This window comes from Ornithorhynchus anatinus, chromosome 9, assembly GCF_004115215.2.
Source record: "Ornithorhynchus anatinus isolate Pmale09 chromosome 9, mOrnAna1.pri.v4, whole genome shotgun sequence".
NCBI classification, from domain to species: domain Eukaryota; kingdom Metazoa; phylum Chordata; class Mammalia; order Monotremata; family Ornithorhynchidae; genus Ornithorhynchus; species Ornithorhynchus anatinus.
In genome coordinates, this window is record NC_041736.1 from 54,597,413 (window position 1) to 54,623,468 (window position 26,056).

At 45.4% G+C, this 26,056-nt stretch overlaps 1 long non-coding RNA gene across 1 annotated transcript in view; it reads left to right on the forward strand.

The window, feature by feature from the left end:
- The window catches only part of LOC114814314, a 55,425-nt gene extending 45,122 nt beyond the window's left edge, over positions 1-10,303 (forward strand). Inside the window, exon 3 of the long non-coding RNA XR_003762089.2 lies at positions 9,996-10,303. This is a non-coding gene — a long non-coding RNA (uncharacterized LOC114814314). The remainder of the gene's footprint in view (positions 1-9,995) is intronic.
- The last annotated feature ends 15,753 nt before the right edge of the window (positions 10,304-26,056 follow it).

The following is a 26,056-nucleotide window of genomic DNA, read 5'->3' on the forward strand; positions in this document are numbered from 1 at the left end:
ATCTGAGCTGAAGCCCCAAATCCTGGTCCCTCTGGGAAGTCCCAGCCCACCTGGTGTAGGGTATTCGAAAGGCCGGAAGTGGCTCCATTATATAGATGGGGAAACTGAGGCACAAAGCATCCAAAGGGGACATATTAGCAGTGGGGTTGCCAACCTAGACCACGGAAACCCCAATCTTACCTCAGATATCCCTCCCCGGAGAAACAAGGACTCATTTTAGGGTCTTAAGTCGCAGCCCCCCAAAACACAGAATGGTTCTGGGTGAGGGGAGCAGCAGGAGACTCTGGAGGACAATTTGATAGAAGATTCTCCCCCATACCCACTCCCCCTTCAAGATTACAGTAGCATTTCCTCTGGAGGACAAGGCAACTTCTTCAAGGAGTCATTTCTTTCTAAGTGTCCAGCAAATGATCAGAATGGCAACAAATTGACAGGTTGTAATCAACAAATGTCAGGAGTAAGTGCTTTGATAAATACCACTACTACCATGAGTATTTATTCTTTCACTCATTCAATCGTATTTATTGAGCGCTTACTGTGTGCAAAGCACTGTACTAAGTGCTTGGAAGAATACAATATATCAATAAACAGAAACATTCCTTTCCTACAACGAGCTTACAGTTTAGAGGGAGATGCAGATATTAATAGCAATACATTTTTTTTATTATATATTTATAAGCACCTGCAGTACGCTGAATACTCAGTGCTTGGGAGAGTGCAGCAGAGTTAGGAGGCAAAATCCCTGCTCTTGAGGAGTTCGTATTCTAACTGGGAGACAGACATTTAAATCTTTCACATATAGGAAGAATAAGGAAAAGGGGATATGTATATTTTCTTTCTATCAAGCAAAGTATTTCTCGGGCACTTTGTGCAGAGGATTCTACTGAGGTTTAGGGAGGCTTTCAGGTCAGTTAGTCAATCGTATTTATTGAGAGCTTACTATGTGCAGAGCACTGTACTAAGTGGTTGGGAAACTACAATACAATAATAAACATAGTCCTTGCCCATAACAAGCTTACAGTCTAGAGGACGAGTCTTGATTTTGCAAACTGTCTCGACTGAAATATCCTGCACAGGGGATGCCTCTTATCCACCCTCGTTCTTTTCTGGGGCCCAGCCAGGCCCAGGGAAACTGAGGAGAGGCAGGAGGATGGCCAAAAGACTCCCCGTTCAATCTGATTTATCATCGCCACGGGCTCCTCCTCCAGAATGATAGTGGAATGAAAATATAATGTGATAGGTTAACGCTGATAATTAAAGAGAGTTTAGGGCTGAGTGCAAGGCTGAACTGTGCACGTGTGGGTGGGTGGCTGGACTGCTTGTTTGATGTGAAAGTCAATGATCGAATTATTCAGAGAGTGATTTTCAAATGAGAATTTTACACTTTACATAACTGGTTTTGATTTATAATAGCGGCACTCAGAGGGGAGGATTCCCCATCACATTTCTGAATGCCTCAACCCGCTCTGGGTCGAAGCCTGGTGTACCTGGACCACGTGGCACAGCCGGGGCAGTTCGTTTTTCCTCTCTGGCAAATTCAAGTCCCTTTGATTTGGCTCTTTATCATCTTCCAGCCTGGTTGGGAGACTACTCATGAGGTCACATCCACTCCTTATTTCCAGCTAATATAAATCCTTGTGTTTGGACTATTTCTGCTCTGATTGTATTGTATCTATTGCATTTCTTGGCACATAGTAAGTGCTTAACAGGTACCACTCATATTCTTCTTCTCTTCATTCTTAATTTTCCCAGAGATGGTTTTACAGAGTAAGAGTAATAGCATAATTGCCTGTGATGAAAGCAAAAATAAAAAAATCAGAGGAAATCATTGCACAACCCAAAACCCTCCCATACAACTTAATCTGTGAGCTAAAACAGGATCCTTACTAGAAAACCTTTATTGTCTCAAGTTCCATCCCATAGTAATGTGGGAAATTCTATGAGCGCTGGACACCGGGACTGAGGATTTGAGCTGAGGAATGGATGCATTATAGTGCTAGTGGCTTGCCCTGTGTCAACTTGTTCTCTCTAATCCCTAATGTGAATTGCTCACCACCTTGGGGCAATCAATCACTCTTCAAAACAGGAAAAAAAAGAAGGCAGTGGTGGAGTTTTGGTGCTGAGGTACTGTCCAGCGAAATTGGTTTTTGAGCTAGTGGCTTCTCTGGTCTGCTCTGAAGTATGGTGTGCCACGAATGAGTAGGTAGGCAGGGGTGCAGTTTGTTGTAAAGCGCATGAGTGGTCTTCACCGATATTAGCCAGCTGCAGGCGGACTTAGAACTAGAACTCAGATCTCCTTAATGGCCAGAGCAATGCTCTCTCCATGTGCCACCTCTATGTTCATGTGGCATGAAGTCCTGACCATTTTCCACCCATTTTTAATGTTGAGCTGGGTTTCCAAGGCCAATGCTAAGAGGCAGGCAGGAAGGGAGAGATTAGGCACAGGGTGCCATTGGGAAGGGAAGGAGCGAAGAGTGCAAGAAATTGTGGAAATATGTGTTCAGAGATTAGGGGGAATGCAGCAGTGAGCTAATTTAAAGGTGATAATTAGCACTGCTTGGGTTACACCAAGTCACAGAAACAAAGGGTTGAAAGGAATCCACCTCCTGTCAGGCATCTCTGAGAACATTCCTTTTTTTTCTGCTCCCTGTGGAAAGGTATTGCTAGGGAAGTTCTTCCTTTTATCCAGCCTCACTCACCTCTGAGTCAGTTTAAGACCGTGTCCTCTCCCTCAGTGAGTCGGAAGCTTGAGAATTTTTCTTGGTGACTGGTTTGAACCTTTTGGGTGGCTGATGGTGACGAGCTGCTTGTTGGATGTTCAGAGCTATTGCCAGAGAGATGACTCAGGAGACGACGACTCCTTGTTTTCACTGTTCTCGGAAGTTGTTCTCGGACGTTTGTCTCTGATCTTGCCTGGAAAAAGGGACAAGACAGGGTGGGGAAGGGGATAGGGAGAGAAACAGCCTACCAAAATATTCGGTGTTCTCAACAGTCCCTCTTTATTGTTTGCTCCACTTCCTGAGGAGAGATGGGTGGGGACCAGTTGTTAAGACCCCCATGTGAATCACTCAAAGAGAAATATCATGGACATCCCTTTTGCCCTGGCATTCTTGGCTCTTTTCCTTGGATGTTGGCTGCGATGGTCAGTGATCTTGGGACAGGACAAAATAGAGTCAGGACATAATGTGTTCTATAGACTCCAGGGATTTCAGCGGGGATGGGAGGGGACCGAGGTCAAAGAAAGCCACCATTTTGAACCTCTCCATCCCTGGTGGAAATTCCCAGATCTAGTCAAAGACCTGAGATGAGCCAGCCTGAGAAGCTAGCTCCAAAATCTCTGGTGGTAGAAGGCAGTTCGGCCCCATGGAGCAGATGCCTATGGTACATTCTCAAAGGTCGGGGGCTGAGAACATCATGAAATGACCCACCTCTCGGTGGTCTGAATCACACTCTTCACTTCCCCTCACAGAAATGCTGATGGGCTTTGACCAGGACTATGCCCGGCAGATTTAAGATCCTTATTGCCTCGGACTGATTGACACCATTCTTCCTCTTCATCCCCCAGCCAAGTTACTAGGTTTAAAAGAAAAAAAGTTGAAAATACCTGTAGGTAGGCAGATCTTCAAACCAATGTGGCCAACATTTAATTATATTAGCATTTGTTTTCACTAAAAAAGTAATCATATTACTGCCTTTCATGTCACATTAGTGAAAATGGATACCAATATGATACATATTAATATAATATGATGGGAAATTGCTAATACAATTAGACTTTCACTTTTTATTAGTCCTGGAGTGACAGCACATGTTGAAGAACAGCTCACTCTAGCGAGGCCCGGAGCAAGGAAAAACCTAGCACATGTGTCTTTCTTCCTGAAGTGGGAGAATCCTCCCCAGAGATCACTGGGTCACCTGGGAGCCACAACACTGGTCCACCTCAGCACCTCTCCAAGCTGTGAGAACGGAAAGGAAATCAGGTGGGGACGAGAGGGACAGCTTCACACCCAGGCTGAGCTGCTTGTTGTGCGTTCATTAAAATATCGTGTGACAGGATCCTGCTCGTGTCACCGGAGAGCAGATGGAATGAATATTTCATTGTCCCTTCCACAACATGGGCGAAGGCAGAGGAAGGGCTCGGGCAGGGAAGGCCCTCTCTGTATCCACTCCAATGCTGGTCTTGAGATCCAAGATGGCCCCTTGCTTTTGGCTGTTTTTTTTTTTATGGTATTTGTCAAGCGTATACTATATCCCAGACACCATACTAAGGACTGGGGTAGATTCAAGATAGTCAGATTGCACCCAGTCCCTGTCCCACATAGAGCTCATTGTCTTAATCCCTATTTTACAAGTGAGGTAACTGAGGCAAAAAACAGTTAAGTGACTTGCCCAAGGTCACACAACAGACACGTAGTGGAGCTGGGATTAGAATCCAGGTCCTGTAACTTCCATGCCTGGGCTCTTCCCACTAGGCCACTTACTTCAGATTTTCCCAGAAGTGACATTTGATGGCTTTTTTTTGCAACTGGATCTCTCCCCTTGCTCCTTCCCTCCTCCCCCGGCTATGGGATCCTCCCAATCCATCTAGGTCACTATCGAAAGGTCACCCAAAGATGACATCTACCTGCCTGCTGTGACTAAGAATGAATGACGGGCAAATACTTGTAAGCCTGGCAGTACGGGTTATACAGACTTCGTATTTGGCCAGGGAGTGGCCTTCTTTGTGGAGTTAGAGGATGCAGATGATGATTTATCAATCAGTAGTGCTTAATGGGCACCTAAGGTGGGCAGAGCACTAACATGAACTAAGCTCCTGGGATAATCATGAAGTAAGAGTCCCTGCCCTCAAGGAGCTGTGAGTCTAATGGGGAGATTGACAGACGCAAGACATTCACAGATGCTTCGGCTGTTGAAAGCAAGAATGGGGAACGATGACTAGATAAATCAGTGGAAATTAATCTAAGTCAAGAACAAGCTGTAAGTGTGCTGTGGTGAATGGCTGGAGTTGGATTGTCATGAACCAGGAAGGAGAAGCTTAATCAGAGAACATTCATTTCTAGAAGAACCTTGAAGAGGAGGAAAGCTTTGGTGTAGCGGATTGGGAGACGAATGAGGCGTGTGAGAAAGGGATAGGAAGAGGGAGAGTCAATTTTTATTAAAATGCTAGTGACTTTCCTCTGAATGCTCCCTTCGGTGGACCAACCTGAGTGGGAACACTGCTGCTCGAATGTTGAAGGTTAGAGACTGCCATGGCCCCTCTGTTCTTCTTTGGTGGGATTGTGTCTCTGAGATGACACAGTTCAGCATCCAGACCCCAGAGAGTGTCCAACTGTGATATTAAGCAGACAGTAAGACTGAATGAAAGCCACGGTTGTTGAGTCCTGTGGGGGTCAGAGCCAAACTGTGTGTTGTTGGAAGATTCCCTAAGAGCTGGCAATCCCTTCTGAGGGTAGGGAATGCTCAGTTTTTTACAGGCAGACAAACTGAAGCCTACCTAGGTACCAGCTCCCAGAATGAGCCATAAGCAATCATTGGTATGTATTGAGTGAGCACTTACTATAGGCAGAGGACTATATACTAAGTGTTTGAGAGAGTACAGTGCAACAGAGTTGGTGCGCATGTTCCTCGTGCACAATGAGCTACAGTCTAGTGGGTCCCAGGGAAGCAGCATAACCTAGTAGAAAGTTCCCTAGGAATGGGAGTAAGGACTTTTGTATGTTTTTCCAGTAAGTCCCAGAACAGCCCACAAAAACTGTGGAAAGATCATGGGACCAGGGTAGAGGAGACCGCGACTAATCCTGGCTCCACCCTTGTCTGCTGTGTGATTTAGGGCAAGTCACTTAACTCTCTCTGTGCCTCAGTTTTCTCATCTGTAAAGGGGATAAAATACCTGTTCCTCACTCCCCCTTAGACTGTGAGCCGTCTGATTACCTTGTATTTACCTTAGCAGTTAGCACAGTGCTTGGCGCATAGTGTTTAGTACATAAACCATCATCAACATCATCAGAATTTAGTTGGAGACTTTCAGTTATCTGAGCCCTGGTTCGCTCTTCCTTTTCAGACTGGCTGTCCAGCCAAGTTCTAATTGTACAGAATAAGAGCCGATGGTTCAGCGCCCACACGGCTCCAGGTCTGTTTTCTTCCATCTCGATCTCTCGTCCAGCGGCCCACATGGCTATGATACTATGAGGGGGAAGTGGACTGAAGCCAAGGACATCTTCCTGAACAAAATCCTTGCCCTTTACCAGTCGCACTCTGGGGGCTGGAAGGAAAGCCAAGGTCTGAGCCCCTTCCTGCCCGACCCCGGGGATTTTGGGCAGGGATGAGGGCTTCACGGAACAGAAACGGAAATTGAAAATTGGATGCGATGGGCAATAACCAAATTCAAACAGAGTTGGCATTTGTGCCAGTGTTCCCCAGCCAACAGAAGGGGGCAGAAACAGAGGGATTTCCTTGTCAAATACTGGCCAAGGGGCTCCATAGCGTGCGGTCCCACAGTCTCCTTCACATTGTGCTCCGGTTTGGAGCAGATGAACACTGGTCACGGTATTTTTCACAATCCTGGGGAACTCTATTGGGAACACACACACACACACACACACACACACACACACACACACACACACACACCCCCAACAGACACACAAACAGACACACATACACCCTCCTACACCGTCCCTAACCCCACCCTCAAATGAGGGAATGCGGCTGAGGAGAGACAGCCGGGCTTGTGCTAGTGAGATTTCACCACAGAGGGAGGGTCAGTGGTGGCCTGGCTTAATAAGCATCGCCAAGACCCCCACCGCCCCTGCAGAAAGACCCACAGCTGCAGACCTGGAGATTCTGCAGCTAAGGAGTGGCCGAAAAGGACTTTGGACCGTTAGATCATCCAAAACTTCTGACGACGTGGCGTGGAGGAAAAGGTCCCCATGAAGAACATTTTCCAAGTATGTGTTTTGTAAGGCTTTAAAGGCATAGAAACTCAACTCCAATCCATTTGGTCCCATTTTATCTGCCTCTTTATTCACAATGCATTTTCTAAATATACATATAAACCCGTCATGGGCAAGTTCTGTGGATTACATATTGAAATAGTTCTCACAGTTCAATCCACTATAACAAACAATACTGATTATATAGCAGAGATATATTTTGTAATTATAATGTGCTTCAAACTTCTTTGATTGACGGGTAGCATATTTAAACAGGGATGATCAAAAATTATGTTCACAGCGCTGTCCTTGTCTTCAGTTCTGTGGCACAAAAGCTTGCCTCAGTAGGTAGCAGAGACCAGTCAGCCTGACAGCTGTGCCTAGATGGGATTCAGTTTCTTCGGGGAAAGAATAAAAAAAAACAACAACAAAAAAAAAACCCCAAACCAAAACAAAACAAAACAAAAAAACCGTGGCTCTTAAATCAAAGACAATTCAGTTTGGAAAAAGATGTACCTTGTGGAAATAAATACAAAGAGGGCCCGCGGTTTCGTCAGCTGGCCGGATGAAATCAATAATGCAAAAGGTCCATCTTGCCTGTCCATTCAGTTCCTTATTTATTCTGTTGTAACGTGTCAGAGCACCTGCTTCGCAGCCCAGGCCAGTAATAAGAGCCCTTGTCGCGAGGTGTCTGGGATAGCAAAATAGTCCTGGTCTCTCTCTGCAAGCCTTCTCTGGAGTTACCTTGGCATGGTGCCTGAGGAAAGCTTGTGGATGGTTAATGTCCCTTACCTCTAGATCATATCAATCTGCAACCATTATTTTGCCAAGCGGGGACACCTGGGCTGGATGCTCTGTTTTCTTTTAATGGCCCAGGCTTTATAAAACAAAACCCACCATGAGCACGTACTTGCGTTTTCGTATCCTTCTGGAACTCCTAATGGAGTCTGGAGAGGCCCGAGGCGCTGTGAGAACCCTCTAGGAAAAAAAAATGCAGGCATTTTTTAATCATCTCTTTTGTTTACCGAGTGGTGACATTCATCCTCGAATCAAAGGGAACAGTTTCCAGGTAGAAAAGTCTCATGGTTGTTTAGTCTGCTCCCAGCTCCCAGCATCAGCCTCTTTGCCTAGACTTTGCAGCATGGCACAGGGGATACAGCACGGCCCTGGGAGTTAGAAGGTCAGGGGTTCTAATCCTGGCTCTGCCTCATGTCTGCTGTGTGACCTTGGGCAAGTCACTTCACTTCTCTGGGCCTCACTTACCTCATCTGTAAAACGGGGATTGAGACTGTGAGCCCCATGAGGGGCAGGGATTGTTTCCTACCCGATTTACTTGTATCCACCCCAGTGCTTAGAATAGTGCTTGACTCATAGTATGTGCTTAACAAATTCCACCATTATTATTATTAGAGGAGTAAGTGGTGAAAATGAATTTGGGGACTTGGGAGGTGAGGAATTGGGTGGGGGGCTTTTAAAAGCAGATGATCCTTTTGGAGTTTTGATACATTATGAAGATGATCAAGTCAGGCAGCATCTAATAACAGGATGAGTGTGAATTTCAACGAGGCTAATGGGCTCTTTTTCTGCAATTTCCACTTAACCTGTGTTTGACAGGACACAAAATGCTGTCCTGAAGCTGCTTTGGATACTCGATCACTTAATTAGATTTAAAGTTGCGGCCATTAACCGACACCAGGATGCCCCGGGTATACGTTGAAAGCATCTTCTCTGTGGAAAATGATCTGTCATCATATCTAGAGAAAAATCCTTCCTGCTAGAAATCCAGGCCCAAACTCAGAGTGATATTCTGTACGAGGAACATCTGAGACCCAAGTAGTTGAGCTGGGAACAGAACTTGTTTTTCTAAACAGATTTTTCTTTTTTGGTTCTATTCAGAACTGTGCTTCTGAAATATTATCTATCATAAAAAACATGACGTGAATTTACTATGGCAGTCAGCTGCAATTTTTAAATACAGTAGCAAGGTTGATGAGGGTGCCGTTTGCCTTCCTGAAGAGGCCAGGGAAAAGAGAGAGGAGGGGGAAGGAGAAGAAAGATGTGCCGTGTAGCATCAGGAAAAACTGTTCCAAATTCTGTTGGGGATGCAAACAGGCCCCAAATCTGTCTCAGGGAACAGTTCATTGGGAAATATTTAAAGCAGAAGCTATTCCTGCAAGAAGCCTCAGCATTTCTTCATCATCCGTTAGACTGTAGGCTCCCTGAGGACAGGAAGCATGCCTTCTAACTCTTGGTGTAATGTTTATGTCATTTGTTAAGTGCTTAATGTGTGCCCCATGCTGTAATAAAAGCAGGGGTGGAAACAGGATAATTAGGTAGGAAACAGTCTCTGTCCCACAGGGAACCCGGGCAGGGATTGTCTCTCTTTATTGCTTATTGTATTTTTCAAGCACTTAGTACAGTGCTCTGCACACAGTAAGTGCTCAATAAATATGATTTAATGAATGAATTCTAAGTGGGAGGGAGAACAGGGGTTGAATCCCCATTTTGCAGATTGGAGAAATTGAAACCCAGAGAGGTTAAGTGACTTGCCCTAGGTCACACAGCCGGAAAGGGTCAGAGCAGGGATTAGAACAGAGATCCTAGGATTCCCAGGCCCCTGTCCTTCAAAGAGCCATGTCAGTGGGTCGGGATGGAGAATGGGGGGTCAAAATGGGGAGGGGGGGCAAAGAAGTCAGCAGACAGAAAGGAGACCCTTGCTCACTCACACCAGCTTCTCGAGCTGTCGTACTTTCCCAAGCACTTAGGGCAATGCTCTGTACACAGTGGCTCATCAGTGGCATTTATTGAGTGCTTTCTGCATGCAGATCACTGTACTAAGCGCTTGGGAGATTGCCATCCAGTAGAATGGGAAAACATGTTCCTTGCCCAAAAGTAACTTACAGTGTGAAAAGGGAGACAGACATTAGAATTAGTAGGTGCTCAATAAGTACTATTTAGGAATTGATTATGGGACTGTGTTAAAAACTCGGAATCTTGGCAGTTAAAGGAAACCAGTATCATAATGGTTTTAACTCCTGTTAAACCAGAGCTTTTATTCAGCAGGCACTTGGTTTCAGAATGGAGGGCAACTGGAATCCAACGGAAGTGGCTGGCCAATATAACGAAGCTGGTTGAGAAGGAACTGCCCTGTTACCTCAAACCTCTGAGCCTGACAGTGAAAAGATATCCTTATCCTCTCTTGAAAACTAGGGCCTGGATATTTTACCAGTCAACTAATAAATGGATTGATGTTTAAGGAGGCGAAGCTCACAGGAATATTTACAACCTGTTTCCACAGTATAAACTCTCTGCACATTCCTTTGGCACCAACCACGAGCACACTCTATGAATAAAAACGATAGTCGATGTGATGACTCTCCCTTATTATCGTTATCGTACTGATATTCTACACCCCTGAACTTCCTAATCCCGTTTGGTTTCTCTTCCCCACATCTGACCGTCACAATTTTCCAGTCAGACATTCTTTTGGCAACACCACGCCCCTTCGTGCTGACCCCTATCTTCAGGTTTCCGTGATGTTCTTTCATGTGGTGATTCCAGGTTAACCAGAGAAGAGGTTTTCATCCCCGTATGGTCCCTCTACTGGGAGAAATGGAAACACTCAGACCAATCTCTTCCGCAGACTGTGCTGCAGAAATTTGCTTTGAGTGATCTTTGAAATTCTATATGCGTCTCGGCACGGGACGCCATAGAGCGAGGCAATCTAAACAAACGCAAATTTCCCATATGGTTTCTATAGATTCTCATAGGGCAGAAGACATAAATTTAAAGGCTCATTTTCAAAGAGCCGGGCAAAGGGGTATTCTGGCTCAGTTTACGCCCCTCTGAACAGATGCCCGAAGATCACTCTGCGTGGGCAGAAGTAGAGCTGCACATTCGACCTGGGAAATGACTTATCAAAAAATGTTACCTGCAGAAGCAATAGCTGACGCTGAACAGCTGTTTTCCATTGCTCCTGAGAACAGTGCACAAGGAATTGGACTTAATATACAGTGGTAGGGATTCAGGTTATATCAAAGAAAGAATATCCTGGCCATGGATGATTTTCCAAGACTGGCTGTAGGTTCTCCATCCTCAGGTTGATCTATTAATCAATCAATCAATCAATCAGTCAATCAATCAATCAATTATATTGTTGAAAAGCAGGTTAGCTGTTCGCCAAGCAGAAACTCCTGACCAATGGCTTTAAGGCGTGCCATAAGCGAACCCATCTGCTCTCTCCTCCCACTGCCCCCCAACTCGCACTCTTTGTTCCTCCACAGCATCTCAGTGAGTCTGGTTCTCAATTCTCCCACCTCCGACCTCCTGCTCATGGAATTCTGCCTGGAATTCCCTCCCCCTTCAAATCTGCTGGACCGCTGCTCTCCTCAATTCAAGGCCCTCCTGGAACCCCAACTCCTCCAGGAAGCCTTCCCTAATTTAGCTCTACCCACCCAGGCCAGATTCACCCAACATCCACACCCAACATTTATATTTATTCTCCTACCCTTAACACTCTTGTCAAATCACGATTGACATTAACATGTGTTTATTCATTTATCTCTGTAACCTTCCACACTTCTCCTATCAGCAGCTCTAGCCTGGTTCCTCTCCCTTCCACTATTTGGGATTGGTTTGTATCTGACTCCCTCCCCCATTAGGCTGTAACCATTTCATTTGTTGGCCCTAGTTGGCCCTCAATAGATACTATCGATTAGATTGATTAATGAAGTTGTGGGCCTTGGGTAGAAGAGTAAAGCTGAGTATCCACTATAGAGTTGGTCTGTGTGGCTTCAGTCTTCTGTGGGGGTGAGGGAGTGGAAAAGGTGACCTCTGAAAGCCCCTCTTCTCTTTCTTTAAAATGGGTTTTCATCATTTTGCATATGCTAGTAGTTGAGCAGTTCCTCCTGTTTGTCATTTATTTTACTTCTGGCTTCCCTGCTAGACAGATAATTCCTTGCGGACAGATCTTCCTCTATTGTGCTCTCCTAAAGGTCTAATACAGTGCTTTGAATGCAACGATGCTCAATAAATGTAATTGATTGGTCGATCGATCAGCTGATTGAAAGAAAGAGTGGTTTCCAGTCCTTACCTTGGACAGACATGAAGATGTGGATTTAGCTTGGTGGGGCATTCTTACTGAGAGATGGATAAGAAGTTATCACTTCTGAGGTGGTTTCCCATTGCACTGGAGTTTATTAATCTCCTTCCAATCAATCATTGGTATCTATTGAGCACTTACTGTGTATAAAGCACTATACTAAGTGCTTGGGGGAGTAAAATGAAGATAGTAGACATGATCTCTGCTCTCAAGGAACTTACTATCTAGCGGAACAACCACTTTCCTGGTCAGCTTTCAAAATATGGCAGATTTGTTGGTTATTTTTGCAACAGTTTAAGCTCAGTCCTGCATGAAGGGAGGCAGATGGAGGAGTGATTTCTCAGGATTTCTTCTATCCTCGGTAGTCGTGGTACTAAGGGCTTTGGTATTCGGTATTCACTTCCTCCTCCAGTACTTGTGTACATATTTTTATGACTTCCTCTGCTCTGTAATTTATTTTAGTGTCTATCTCCCTCCTCAGATTGAAAACTCCTTGGGGACAAGGAGTCTACTAAGCTGTTCTACTCTCCCAAGCACTTAGTAGAGTATTCCACACACAGATGGCACTGAATAAGTAATAGTAATATCATTTATTGAGCACCACTGTGTGCAATGCGCTATACTAAATTCTTGGAAAAATATAAAATGAATCAGTGATACATTCCCTGCCCACAAGGATCTTACACTCTACTGTGAAATCTAGGGGTGAAAATATTTACAAACTGAGTAATAAAAATAAGTGTACAATTGAATATAATTATATGCATGAAGAGTTTCTGCATCTATGGCTCATGTGTTTGTAAAATATGCACAAACATAAAGACTTTGTATAATCTATGCAATTTATAGGATCGATAAAAGCTGCTAACCTGTATATGTGAAAAATATATACATTATACATGCAGGGGATGATGTAAACCAATTTTCGAAGTGGAGGGTGTGGCGTGAGTGACTTGATAAATAGAGAATTCTATGCCTTTACTCATGATTTCCCTTACTTTGGTTGTTGACATTTTCAACCTCCAATCTGTTTCCTCCAGAGTCACCAGTGTGTCTTGGACTATGAAAATGCAGATTTTTCTTTGAATTGTCAGGGAATCATATGGACCTGGCAGGGATAGAGAGAAAAGTTAATTGGTGTCTCAAAATCAGTACTTAGAAGATGGCTGACTGGTCACACACACTCTCTCTCTCTCTCTCTCTCTTACACTTTAATTTGGAGTTATGCACTAAAGCAACTATCAGTACTTTCTTGCCTGGAAGTCAGTTCTCTTCAGCCTCTTACCCTTACCACTAAGTTCACTTTCTGGATTGGCTATTTCAAGTTACTGAAGCCTAGGAAGAATGAGTGCAGTTGGTTGAAGGCTTAATATTATTCTTGGTTTGTCTCTTGACCCATTTTGTGACCTTAGTCAGGTCACCTACCCTCTCCGTGTCTCAGTTTTTCTCAGAAATAAAAAGTTGACTTCCTTATCTAATTCCCAGAATAGGTAAAGCCAGCATTATTTTCTCTGGAAGGAAGTACCCTTGAATTGTGGCTGTTCTGCTCTATGTCTGGAGGGAGGACCCGACTGGAGAGAAGTCTGAGTATGAAGAGTCACGCAACAGCTCATCGATGGTGTCAAGGACAGGTTGGGTCTTTCCAGAATGGCCTCCTTCCAGTTCCCTTACCCTTGTCTACATGTTTATTCTCTTAGGTGACTGTACTGTTCATTGCTGACCTACCCCACTCCCTTCTTTCCAGAGGCATAGGACCCTGCTCCCTTGCATGATAATAATAATTATTATTATTTGTTAAACACTTATTATGTGCCCAGTCACTGTACTAAGCGCTGGGGGGATACAAGCAAATCAGATTGGACAAGTCCCTGTCCCACATTGGACTCACAGTCTCAATCCGCATTTTACACGTGAAGTAACTGAGGGACTGAGAAGTAAAGTGACTTGTCCAAAGTCACACAACAGACAAATGGTGGAGCTGAGATTAGAGTCCAAGACCTTCTGACTCCCAGGCCTGTGCTCTATCCACTATGCCATGCTGCTCCTCAACATTACTATGGAAAAAAAATATTCTGGGGGAATTGAGTCCTTTTGGGACTCAATATTGTATTTTTGTCCATCCATTCATCAATCAGTCAGTCAATCATTTGTACTGAGCACTTACAGTGAACAGAGAAATGTACTAAGATCTTGAGAGAGTCCAGTATGAGAAGGTGTGAGCTCTTATGCTCAAGAAGCTTGCAGTCTAGTACATTTCCCCCTCTAGACTGTAAAGTTATTGTCGGCAGGGATTGTGTCTGTTACAATGTACTCTTCCAAGTGCTTAGTACAGTGCTCTGTGCACGGAAACTGCTCAATAAATATGATTGATTGATTTCTATCACTATTGTTTGCCTCCTTCCCCAAAGTGCTTAGTATAGTGCTCTGCACACAGTAAGCACTCAGTAAATACGACCGAATGAATATTGTAAGGATCAGAAACAAAAGAGGGAGACGACCCTCGAACCCTTTATTTCCACCATCGGCCATGTAGACCACTTTCTCTCTCCCGATCTTCAAAGCCTAACTAAAATCACATCTTCTCTATGGGGAAGACCTGACTAACCTCTCATTTCCCTGTGCAATTCCCCCACTCCCCAACTACTGTACCACCTATACCCTCGAGTCTTCACCCCCCTAAACACTTTGATACCTCACCGCTTCCCCACGTAGTACTTAGGTGCAGATCTTTATACTTGGGGACTTCCCCTTACCTGTAGTTTAATTCAGCGTCCCCTTCCCTCTGGAGATTATGATAACCATGAGGCCGGAGGCTGTATCCACGCACTCTATTGCACCTTCCTAAGCACTTAGTACAGTCCTCTGGAGAAATAATAGTTGTGGTATTTATTCAGCACTTACTCTGTGTCAAGCACTGTAATTAGTGCTGGGGTAGGTACAAAATAATCGCCTTGGACATAGTCTCTGTCCTACATGGGGCTCACAAGCATTCACTAAATGCTATTGATTGCTTCTCTCTTTATCTCGGGGATAGGGCGTTTGGAGGTGCTTCCTTCAACCAAACGTTCCCAGAATGAAATCACGTCAGGGCCTGGACTGATTGAGAATGTTGCCTCTGAATAGCCGGTTTTAGAAAGTGGAGAGGAAGTAGAAACGGGGGCTGTCACGAGTCCTGTTTGGCATCTGTCGCTACAGCATTTTGACACTGCCCACACTGTATTCACGAGCTATCTCTGGAACCAGAGAAATATTCAAGAACCAATCCTGTCATTAATGAAGCCGTTGGCAGTCAGATGTCCAGTCCAAATCTTCAGTGCTGCATGGCAGCAGCTTTGACGGAGAAGCTACTGTCCGTGGAGCTCGCAACCAGGCACCGGGGAACGGAGGGAGAAAGGCACACGGCGGAGTTCTCGTCCTGTCACTCCTTGAGGATGGGGACCCTGCCTTCTAACACCTAATGCTGTCTCCCAAGTGCTCTCTATACACTGTTCTGCACTCTGCAGGCCTTCCAAGACACACATCCTAAGACTGCAGCTTGGAATTCCATTCTCCAAAGAGATTATAGGCTTCCCGACTGATTGTAAGTGACTTGAGGGTGGAGAAAAGCCAACCTACTGTGTCTATAGCCTCCCAAGCTTTATTTGTCATTTTGCCTAAGCAGGAGGTGGACACAAACAAAGAATGAATCACCAGTTTGCTCATTTGCGGGCCTTCAGGCTGAGTATGAAAACCCCACAGCTTTGAGGCTTTGATGCTTGAAGCCCCAGATTCTTTTCAAATGGGGTAATACCCACCGATAGCCTTGTGGAGGGTCCAAAAAGAAGAGGCAAAGAGGAGCAAAAAGTTCTTGTTTAGTGTCAAACAATCCATGATATTTACTGAGCGCTTCCTGTGGGTAGAGCACTAAACTGAGCGCTTGGGAGAGTAGAGAATAATAGAGTTGAGAGACATCCAACAATAATACTTTTTGGATGCTTACTGTGTGCCGAACACTGTACTAAGCCCTTGGGAGAGAACGCTATCACAGAGCTGGTATACACGTTCCCTACCCACAAGGAGTTGACAGTCTAGAGGGTGAGACAGATAAAATAAATTACAGATAGAAGGAAGGGGAGACATTGAACTTGTAATAATAATAATAATTAGGGAAGCAGCATGGCCTAGTAGCAAGAACACAGGCTTGAGAGTCAGAGGATGTGGGTCTAATCCCGGCTCTGCCACTTGTCTGCTGTGGGACCTTGGGCAAGTCACTTAACTTCTCTGGGCCTCAGTTACCTCATCTGTAAAATGGGAATTAAGACCATGAGCCCCATTTGGGACAGGGACTCTGTCAAACTAGATTACCTTGGATCTACCCCGGCACTTAGAGCAGCGTTAAGCACATAGTAAGCACTTAAATACCGTAATTACTCAATATTATTATTTGTTAAGTCCTTACTATGTGCCAGCCACTGTACCGTACAAGCGGCAGATGCTGGATTAGAACCCGTGACTTTATAATGATAATAATGTTGGTATTTGTTAAGTGCTTACTATGTGCAGAGCACTGTTCTAAGTGCTGAGGTAGATACAGGGTAATCAGGTTGTCCCACACAAGGCTCACAGTCTTAATCCCCATTTTACAGATGAGGGATCTGAGGCACAGAGAAGTTAAGTGACCTGTCCACAGTCACCCAGCTGCCAAGTGGCAGAGCCAGGATTCGAACCCATGTCCTCTGACTCCCAAGCCCGTGCTCTTTCCACTGAGCCATGCTGCTTCTTTATGACTCCCAGCCCCATGTTCTATCCTCTACACCATGCCGCTTCTACAAGTAGAAGCGTACACAAGTTCTAGGGACTTGAGGTGGGGTGAAGAATGGGTTGGAATTCATGAACACCCCCGTCCCCAACTCAGAAAGAATAGCTTGGCCCTCAACCTGATTATCAAGCCTCTACTCTTTATCTCTGATTTTGTTTTGTTTTTTTCTCTCTCCCTGCACCACCCCTTTTGGGTGGTCAAATACAGTAAAGTTGCTTTGAACTTTTTTCCATCATTTAGCAACTTTCAAATGGAAAAAATATTTGGGTCTTGTCATTTTGTGAGCGTGTTGTGAGTGTGTATGAGTGTGAGTATGTGTGTGTGTGTGTGTGTCTCCTTTCTGTTTGCTAAACAGTAATTGCAGATCTTTCCCGCCACCTTTAATACTCCCAGCTAATTATCCTGAAATAAATCTCTTTCAAGTCTGCATGCCAGCAGTTGTGGGATATGAGCTTCTCTTTCAGCTCTCGGCTGGCTGTCAGTCAAATGGGTCTCAGCTGCAGCTTCGGAATGATGAGAATTAGTCTCCTGCTGGGATGGCTCTCCCCAGTTCCCCACTTCCAGCCACAGCTCCCAGCGCTGCCCCACGCTTCTACCTGTTAGCCTAATCTGGGATTTTCTTTTGCTAACGCTGTTATTTTGAAAAGAGGCCGAGGATTCCTGGGAGAAAGACACTCAGTTAACCTTCTCCTAATTGCCATTCAGGATTGGTGAGGGGAGGAGGGAGGGAGAGGATCTGGGGGTGCTGAGGAAGCAAGGGCCAGGCCTGCAATTCGATGTCAATCTTGCCTGAAAGTTGTGCACGCGTGTTGTAGGCATGCATCACCCAGGCACCCGTGAGGGTATACACTGAGCACACACGCACCCTCCCCTTTGTGCGCACGGACGCATACTCGGTAAAGGGTCGGACCTCTCGATGAGGGGGGCTGTCGAAAGATCTCGGTCTCGTCAGTGTCCAAAAAGGCTACAGTCTTTAAGACCCTTTGCGGTCGGCACGCAGTGTTTTCTTGCCCTCTGCCAACCGGTTGAGGCCAGGTTGAGCACCCTTCCATCCCCAAAAGATGGCTCTTAAATGGCACAGAGCCTCAGAGAAGCTTGGTGGATCCCGCCCCCGGAAGTCACAGTGTAGATTGATTTGGCAAAACCTGAAGACCGAGAATAGACCTTGTGTTCCTTTGAGCGGAGAAAGGGGAAGGGCCATTTCTAAGTGGCTTTCTGCTCGGTCTGGCCCCACAGAGGCCCATTATCACTGAGGTGAGCGGCTCTGAAGGCAGGCGGGAGGCAGGAGCCGTGCTTAAGAGCCCGGTTTATCAGAGCTCTTACCGCGTTAGGTTCTTCCTTCTGGCCTCTGGCCTGGCCTTGGCGGTGAGGCCTGTGTCCAGGTGGCTTGAAAACGGTCAATCACCTTGCCCCCTCCTACCTCAGCTTGCTGCTCTCTTACTCCAACCCAGTCCGCACACTTTGCTCCTCTAATGCCAACCTCACTGCACCTCGATCTCGTCTACCTTGCCATTGACCTCTCACCTACATCTTGCTTCTGGTCTGGAACGCCCTCCCTCCTCACATCTGACAGACAATTATTCTCCTTACTGAAGGTACATCTCTTCCAAGAAGCCTTCCCTAACTAAGCCCTCTTTTCCTTTTCTTCAATTCCCTTCTGTGTCGCCTTGACTTGCTCCCTTTTTTCGCGCCTCCTCCCAGCCCCACAGCACTTACGTATATATCTGTAATTGATTTATTGATATTATTGTTTGTCCCCCTGCTGCCACAGACTGTAAGCTTGTTGTGGTCAGGAAACATGTCTATTGTTATATTGTACTCTCCCAAGAACTTTATATACCGCTCGTACTCATAGTAAGCGTTCAATAAATACAACTGACCAATTGCCTGCCCAGAACGGGGGCTTGGTCCCTTCTGGGTCGATGTCGGCCGTGGACGACGGAACCGGCCTTTACTTGTCCTGGATCGGACTCGTTCTTAATCGGGTCTCCTGTTTCTGACTCTGGTGTGCCGTGGAGAATTAATTCTATTAACTGCCAGAGGAATCCCTCACAGCTGAATTCCAGCCCCTACGTTCTGTAAATCATTTTCCCGCTGCTTGCCATGACAGTTATGCAAGTGACCTTTTGATTTCACAATTTTTTTTTATTTATGACATTGTAATCCACTCCACGGCAATGCATCATACTAAGATTGCGAAATCACCAGGGATACCCGAGAGGGAGTTGAAAAAAAAAAATCATCAATGAAAACAATATGAAAGCAAACTTTCTGGGAAGGACTCTGAAAACAGTATTTACATACAGTAAGCGCTGTGAGCTCTTCAGACCTATTTCTGGCCATTTTCTTTGGAAATGGGAGTGTGATAATGAGAGGGTTTTTTTTTCTTCCTTCTTTTGTCCATAAAGACTGGGCGCTTTACCAATTTAGCGGCCTTTCACCCTCAAGGAGGCTGGATCACTCTGGTGCCATCCCAGCCTGTAGAAAGGAGATGCAGAAGGTCAAATCCTGTCCAAGACAATGACCAGAAAGGAACTGGGTTTCACTCTGTATGAAGAAATACCACTGAGAAATTCATTCACTCATTCATTCAATAGTATTTATTGAGCGCTTACTATGTGCAGAGCATTGTACTAAGCACTTGGAATGAACAAATCGGTAACAGATAGAGACAGTCCCTGCCCTATGACGGGCTTACAGTCTAATCGGGGGAGACGGACAGACAAGAACAATAGCAATAAATAGACTCAAGGGGATGCACATCTCATTAAGACAATAGCAAATAGAATCAAGGTGATGTACATCTCATTAACAAAATAAACAGGGTAATGAAAATATATACAGTTGAGCGGACGAGTACAGTGCTGAGGGGATGGGAAGGGAGAGGGAGAGGAGCAGAGGGAAAGGGGGGAAAAGAGGGTTTAGCGGTGGAGAGGTGAAGTGGGGGGTAGAGGGAGCAGAGGGAAAAGGGGAGCTCAATCTGGGAGGGCCTCTTGGAGGAGGTGAGCTTTAAGTAGGGTTTTAAAGAGGGGAAGAGAATCAGTTTGGCGGAGGTGAGGAGGGAGGGCGTTCCAGGACCGTGGGAGGACGTGGCCCAGGGGTCGACGGCGGGAGAGGCGAGAACGGGGGACGGTGAGGAGGTGGGCGGCAGAGGAGTGGAGCGTACGGGGTGGGCAGTGGAAAGAGATAAGGGAGGAGAGGTAGGAGGGGGCAAGGTGATGGAGAGCCTCGAAGCCTAGAGTGAGAAGTTTGAGTTGGGGGTGGCCAGTGTCTGTTTCACTGGCGGTGGTGGTTGAGATTCTGAAATGTTTAAAGATTGGGGCTCTTATATAATGTGCCTCAGAGAGGCAGCTTAGCTTGGTGGAAAGAGCCCAGGACAGGGAGTCAGGAAGCCTGGGTTCGAGTTCCAGCTTAGGAACTAGCCTGCTGTGTGACCTTGGGCATTCCACCTAACCTCTCTGAGTCTCAATCTCCTGATCTGTCAGATGAAAATCTGATAGATTCTGTGCTCTGTGAGGGACAGGGACTGTGTCCAATCTGCTAACCTTATATTTACACTAGTATGTAGCACAAAGTAAGCTTTTCCTAAATGCTATTAATAATGATATTAATAATAATATTATTCCCTAGGACTTACTATTGTGCTATGAATATTCAGTGATGCTCTCCAAAGCAGTAGGACTTCTTTAAGAATAAACTGGTGCTTGGCTGCTTTTCTGAAGGCAGGGGATGAATAAAGTGACCCCTTTTATCCCTGTATTTTTATGCAAGTTCCAAGCATCCTAACATCCAGGCAGTGGATCCTTAGGTCTTTTGGAAGAAGTGTCCAATCTCTGTTACCTCAGCAACAGACCTGGAACAGCATCCATTGGCAGGGTGAGGATCAGAGGTTACCTAGGCTTGGGTTGAAGTGGTGGATGTAAAATGTGCTGTTATTTGATGCTTAAACTGGGGGAAGCAACAGACCTGGAACAGCATCCATTGGCAGGGTGAGGATCAGAGGTTACCTAGGCTTGGGCTGAAGTGGTGGATGTAGGATGTGCTGTTATTTGATGCTTAAACTGGGGGAAGCTCAGTAATGATGGGAACTCCAGCTTTTTTTCTCCCTTATGTCCGTGTCCTGATAAATGGGAAACAGATATCGTCGAAAAACAGACCAAGCTCTACATAATGTTCTAACAAGATTATTGTGGAAGAGTGATATTTAGTAAACACTTTTTATGTGCAAACACTGCACTAGGCACCGGGGTAGATACAAGATATTTCGGAGGTACATAGACCTTGATCCACATGGGGTCCACAGTCTAAGTGGGAGAGAGAACAGGTACTGAATCCTCATTTTACAGATGAGGAAACTGAGGCTCAGAGAAGTGATGTGACTTGACCAAGGTCACACAGCAACGAGTGGTGGAGCTGGGATTAGAACCTAGGTGTTTTCATTTTTTGGTTTATGGTATTGGTTAAGCACTTATGTGTCAGACACTGTACTAAGCGCTGGGGTAGATATTAACTAATCAGTTTGGACACAGACTATGTCCCTCATGGGGCTCAGAGTTTTCATCCCCATTTTGCAGGTGAGGCAATTGAGGCATAGACAAGTTAAATGACTTGCCAAATGTTACACAGCAGACAAATGGCAGATCTGGGATTAGAACCCAGGCCCTCTGATTCCCAGGCCTGTGCTCTAGGCCACACCCCTTCTCTAATCGGAGGACCACTAGAGGCCATGGTACATCCCTTTGACTTCAAGCACTCAATCCACTAGGTGGCCATTTTGTCCTTAGAGGACAGCAATATTATTATTATTATTATAATTGAGTGAAATGTACAGGTCAGGTTGCAGCATGAGATGAGCTAGGTAAGTTAGGAGGGGGAGAGCTAACCGAGTGCCTTAGAAGCGGGTAAGGAATGAGGCAGAATCAGCTTTTCATACTGGGAAAACAGGTCGAGCAACCCATTAGCCAAAGTGACAGAGCCTTGTCCTATCCTGGCCCCGGATATCCAGCCTCTCTTCTCTCTAGCCTGACACCAGGCAGGGCCTGGGTCACTGGGGACAGTGGTGCTCCTGGTTTCCAATTTCATGGGCTATTCAGGGCCCAGAGACAAGCCCGTCATTGTCCTCTGGTGTCGAGGGGGGGGAGGGAGGAAGCCCTGCTGCCCAAAGGGATGGCCCAAAAGCCAGTGGACACTCATTTTTCTCACTATAACTCTCTGCCCATTTGTGATGAGCTATGTATTATCAATCAATCCGTCATATTTATTGAGCGCTTACTGTGCGCAGAACATTGTACTAAGAGCCGGGAAGAGTATAATATAACAAGTTGGTCATTTATTATGTTGGATTCTCCCAGATTTTGAAGAGGGTGTAAATTCAGCTGACTGGGAATCAGAAAAATACTACTTTATTACCACTACCACTGCTAGTCGTATTTGCTAAATCTTACTTTGCGCCAGACACTTTGCTAAACACTGGGGTAGCTATAATATAAGCAGAACAGACATAGTTCCTTTCCCCCATGGGTTCATGCCACCATTCTATTAATAGTATTGATAAAAATAATAAGCACTTACTGTGTGTCAAGCACTAAGTGTGAAAAAACTGCTCTAGCTTATTATAGTCCTACCCAAAAGATTCTAGGTATGAGATTTAGTTGCATGTTTTCTTTTTACGAGGGCTTACACAACCATCAAAATACGGGGGCATCCAGATGGTGAGGAAGCTGATTATCGCTTATGGATCGTCAGTCCCGACGTAACACTGGGCCACGCCCAGAATTTGACTTCTGGTTTCCTTTGTACAAGCATCTGGTAAGAAGGGACATAAAATGGCAATACCACAGTGAAGAAGTGAGACTAAAGTCTCATTCATTCTCTACCTCTGTCTGCCTGGCTCGACCCTCTCGCCCTACCCCACCCCCACCCCTTTCTTCAGAGCCAAAGGCGACACAGTGTCACCACCCTGGTGCTGTGTGACCCTCAGCTCTCCCCTCACTGGCGTCTATCAGCTAGTTAGCAACCGGCGATATTTCTTGCAGAGCTGGTTTCTTTGCGTTAAGAGCTGCCGGTTGCCATTGCTCAAAAGCCGGCCCCGTCTCTTCCCACCTCTCGCCCGTCTGGCTCCCCACCATCCTGGCTCCCTCTAGACTGTAAGCCCATCGTGGACAGGGAGTGAGTCTGTTTATTGTTCTATTATACCCTCCCAAGCACTTAATACGGTGTTCTGCACCCAGTAAATGCTCAGAAAATACGGTTGAATTGAATTCTCAGCAGTCAGTACTTCCGCTTCCCTTTTCGGGGTCCCCTCCGTTAGTTCGGAGAGCTTTTCTGCCTGGGGCACCCCAGTTTAGGAGAGTTGGCAGTGGTACTTAGCCCTCACTATGTAAGACTGACTTCTCAATGCCTGTTACTCTTGGATTTCTCTTGGGTTGCATTTATCGGTATGGACTCCAACATGCTTCTCAGCGTTTCACTGGCATGGTCATTAGCTGGGGATTCTCTCGGGTTTGGTGGGCTGCTGGATGAGTGTGCTCTTTAAAGGGTACCGTTTTCTGCTCCATGAAGACCTGTAGGTGCTGCAGTGTATCTAATCATTATTACTATTATTACTATTATATTTATTGAACACTTCCGTTGTTCCAAAGTACTTTGCTAAGCCTGGGGAAGCTATAGCTAATCAGATCAAATACTATCTGTCCTATCTGGGGATCCCAACAGTCTCCTCATTTTACAGACGAGGACCCTGAGGCTCAGAAAGGTTAAATGACTTGTCCGAAGTCACACAGTAGGTCTGTAGCAAAGTCGGGATTAGAATCTGGGGTCTCGACCCCTACCGGCCCCAAGTTCTTTCCTGTAGGCCGTGCTGCCTCCAAATAACATGACTGGCTATCGGGCCACTCTACTTCTCTTTTCTGTCAGCGCAGAAATAGGAAAGTATGGCCTGAGCTATTATTACAGTTGGAAGGAAGATAAAAAACGAACAGGAATGTTGTTGATTTGTTAAAATTCACAAGCTGTCCCTGTGACGAAGCTGATGCGTTGTGGGGAGTGAGCTGGGTGTGAAGGCAGCAAATTGAGGTTTCTTGCAAAACATCTGGTGGATTTGACTCTTATCTTTCTCCACACGAGGTAAAACGCGCGCACATACATACACTCTCACACACACACACACACACAAACTTGTGCGGTTATGCTGACCACGTTACAAAAATAGACATCTGGTTAAAAGGATTTCCAATACAAGTACTCACAATACAAGCTCTCACTTTCAGTCTAAAAAGCTACTTTAGGCACATTTTGCATGAAAATCTATTCAGTAGAGTGCTTAATACAATTCTGGGGCTTAACATAATTTCAGAAATCCTCATGTGACCGATGAGAAAGCATCCAGTGCTTAGAACAGTGCTTGGAACATAGTAACTGCTTAACAAATACCATAATAATTATTCATATTATTATTATTAATCCACTTGGCTCTCATTTAATTGCATTTTCATGCAAGCTAGAGTAGTGCCGCTCATCACACATTGCCCATAATCATTCGTCATGTGAGAGAGTCAGAGTTGGAATAAGGGTTCATCGGGGGTTGGGGGTGGATGGGGTTGGGTTAACCATGGTTGAGTAAAGTCCTGAAGACCCATCCAGGGATTCACTCGGCTCCAAAGGAGGTATGTGGTGGGAGCTTTCTCTCTGTTCATCCCTCTTTGCTTAATTAGGGAGTAGCAGCAACAGAAACAATAAGTATAATGACAATTGATCAATCAATCTACGGTATTTATCTAGCACTTACTATGTGCAGAGCACTGGACTGACCACTTGGAAGAGTACAGTATAACAGAGTAAGCAGACTCGCCCATAATGAACTTACAGTGTAGAGGGGGAGACAGGCATTAATATCAATAAACAAATAATTCATAATATACAGTGTAAAAGTTTTTGTCAAGCACTGTGACTAAATCAAATTCAATCACTCCTCTAGGCTGTAAACTCACTGGGCAGGAAACTTGTCTGCTAATACTGTCGTACTTTCCCAAGTGCTTAGGACAGTGTTCCAAACATAGTAAGTGCTCAATAAATCCCATCAACTGATTGCAGTTGTATTTGCATCCTTTCTTTGCCCTGTGAATATTTGAGGTACCCTCCCTTAGCCAGCCTCGTGGAACTTATGTGCATATCCATGATTTATTTATTTATATTAATGCCTGTTTCCTCCTTTAGACTTTAAGCCAGCTGTGGGCAGGGAACTCTGTTATGATACTCCCCCAAGGGCTTAATACAGTGCTCTGCACACAGTAAGCATTTAATAATTATGATTGATTGACTATGTGCTAAACACTGGTAGATTCAGAAAAGTAGCATGGCCTAGTGGAAAGAATAGGAGCCTGGAAGTCAAAAGACCCGGCTTCTAATCCCTACTCCACCACCTGCCTGCTGTGTGACCTTAGGGAAAGAATAATAATAATAATTGTGGTATTTAGGTGCTTACTATGTGGCAAGCACTCTATTAGGTTCTGGGGTGAGTCATACTCCTGTTCCTCATGGGGACGCCCACTCAATTTCTCTGTGGCTCGGTGTTCCGTTTCGTAAAATGGGTGTCAAATACTTGGTCTACTTTTCCCTTAGACTTCCAACCTGTTCATCTTTTATCTATCCCAGCACTTGGCACGTGGTAAAGCGCTTAAAAAACATCACAATTATCATTAGGCCATCTGACACAGTCCCTGACCCATGTAGGCCTCACAGTCTAAGAAGTAAAGAGCGTAGGAGGGCTTGGGCAGACTTGAGTATCTGCCGTGTATGTTCTCTCCCTCCTAGAACACATTGGCAGAAGCGACAATGAGAGTGTGTGTGCGTGTGTGTGTTTCTGGTGTGGGGAATGTTGTGTGGGTAGTGTGTGATGTTTGGGGAAGAGGGAGGAAGAAGAAGAGAGTGCTGGGTGGAGGAACATTCCCAATTCCTGCGGCTGCAGAATCTCACGTTCTACTGACAGATTCAGTGGAGTGGAGAGGTCCGGAAGAACCTTGTAGGATCTGGGCTCCCAAGTGGACCTGGGCATTTCAGCTTTGCCATCTGTAGTGCAATCCCTTGTCGTTCGCTGGTTTCAGATCAATCGATCAGTGGTATTTACTGAGGGCTTATTGCGTGTAGAGCACCGTACTAAGCACTTGGGAGGGTACAACACAGCAGTCGCTAGACACTTGCCCTGCTTTCAAATCGATGGAAGGTGAT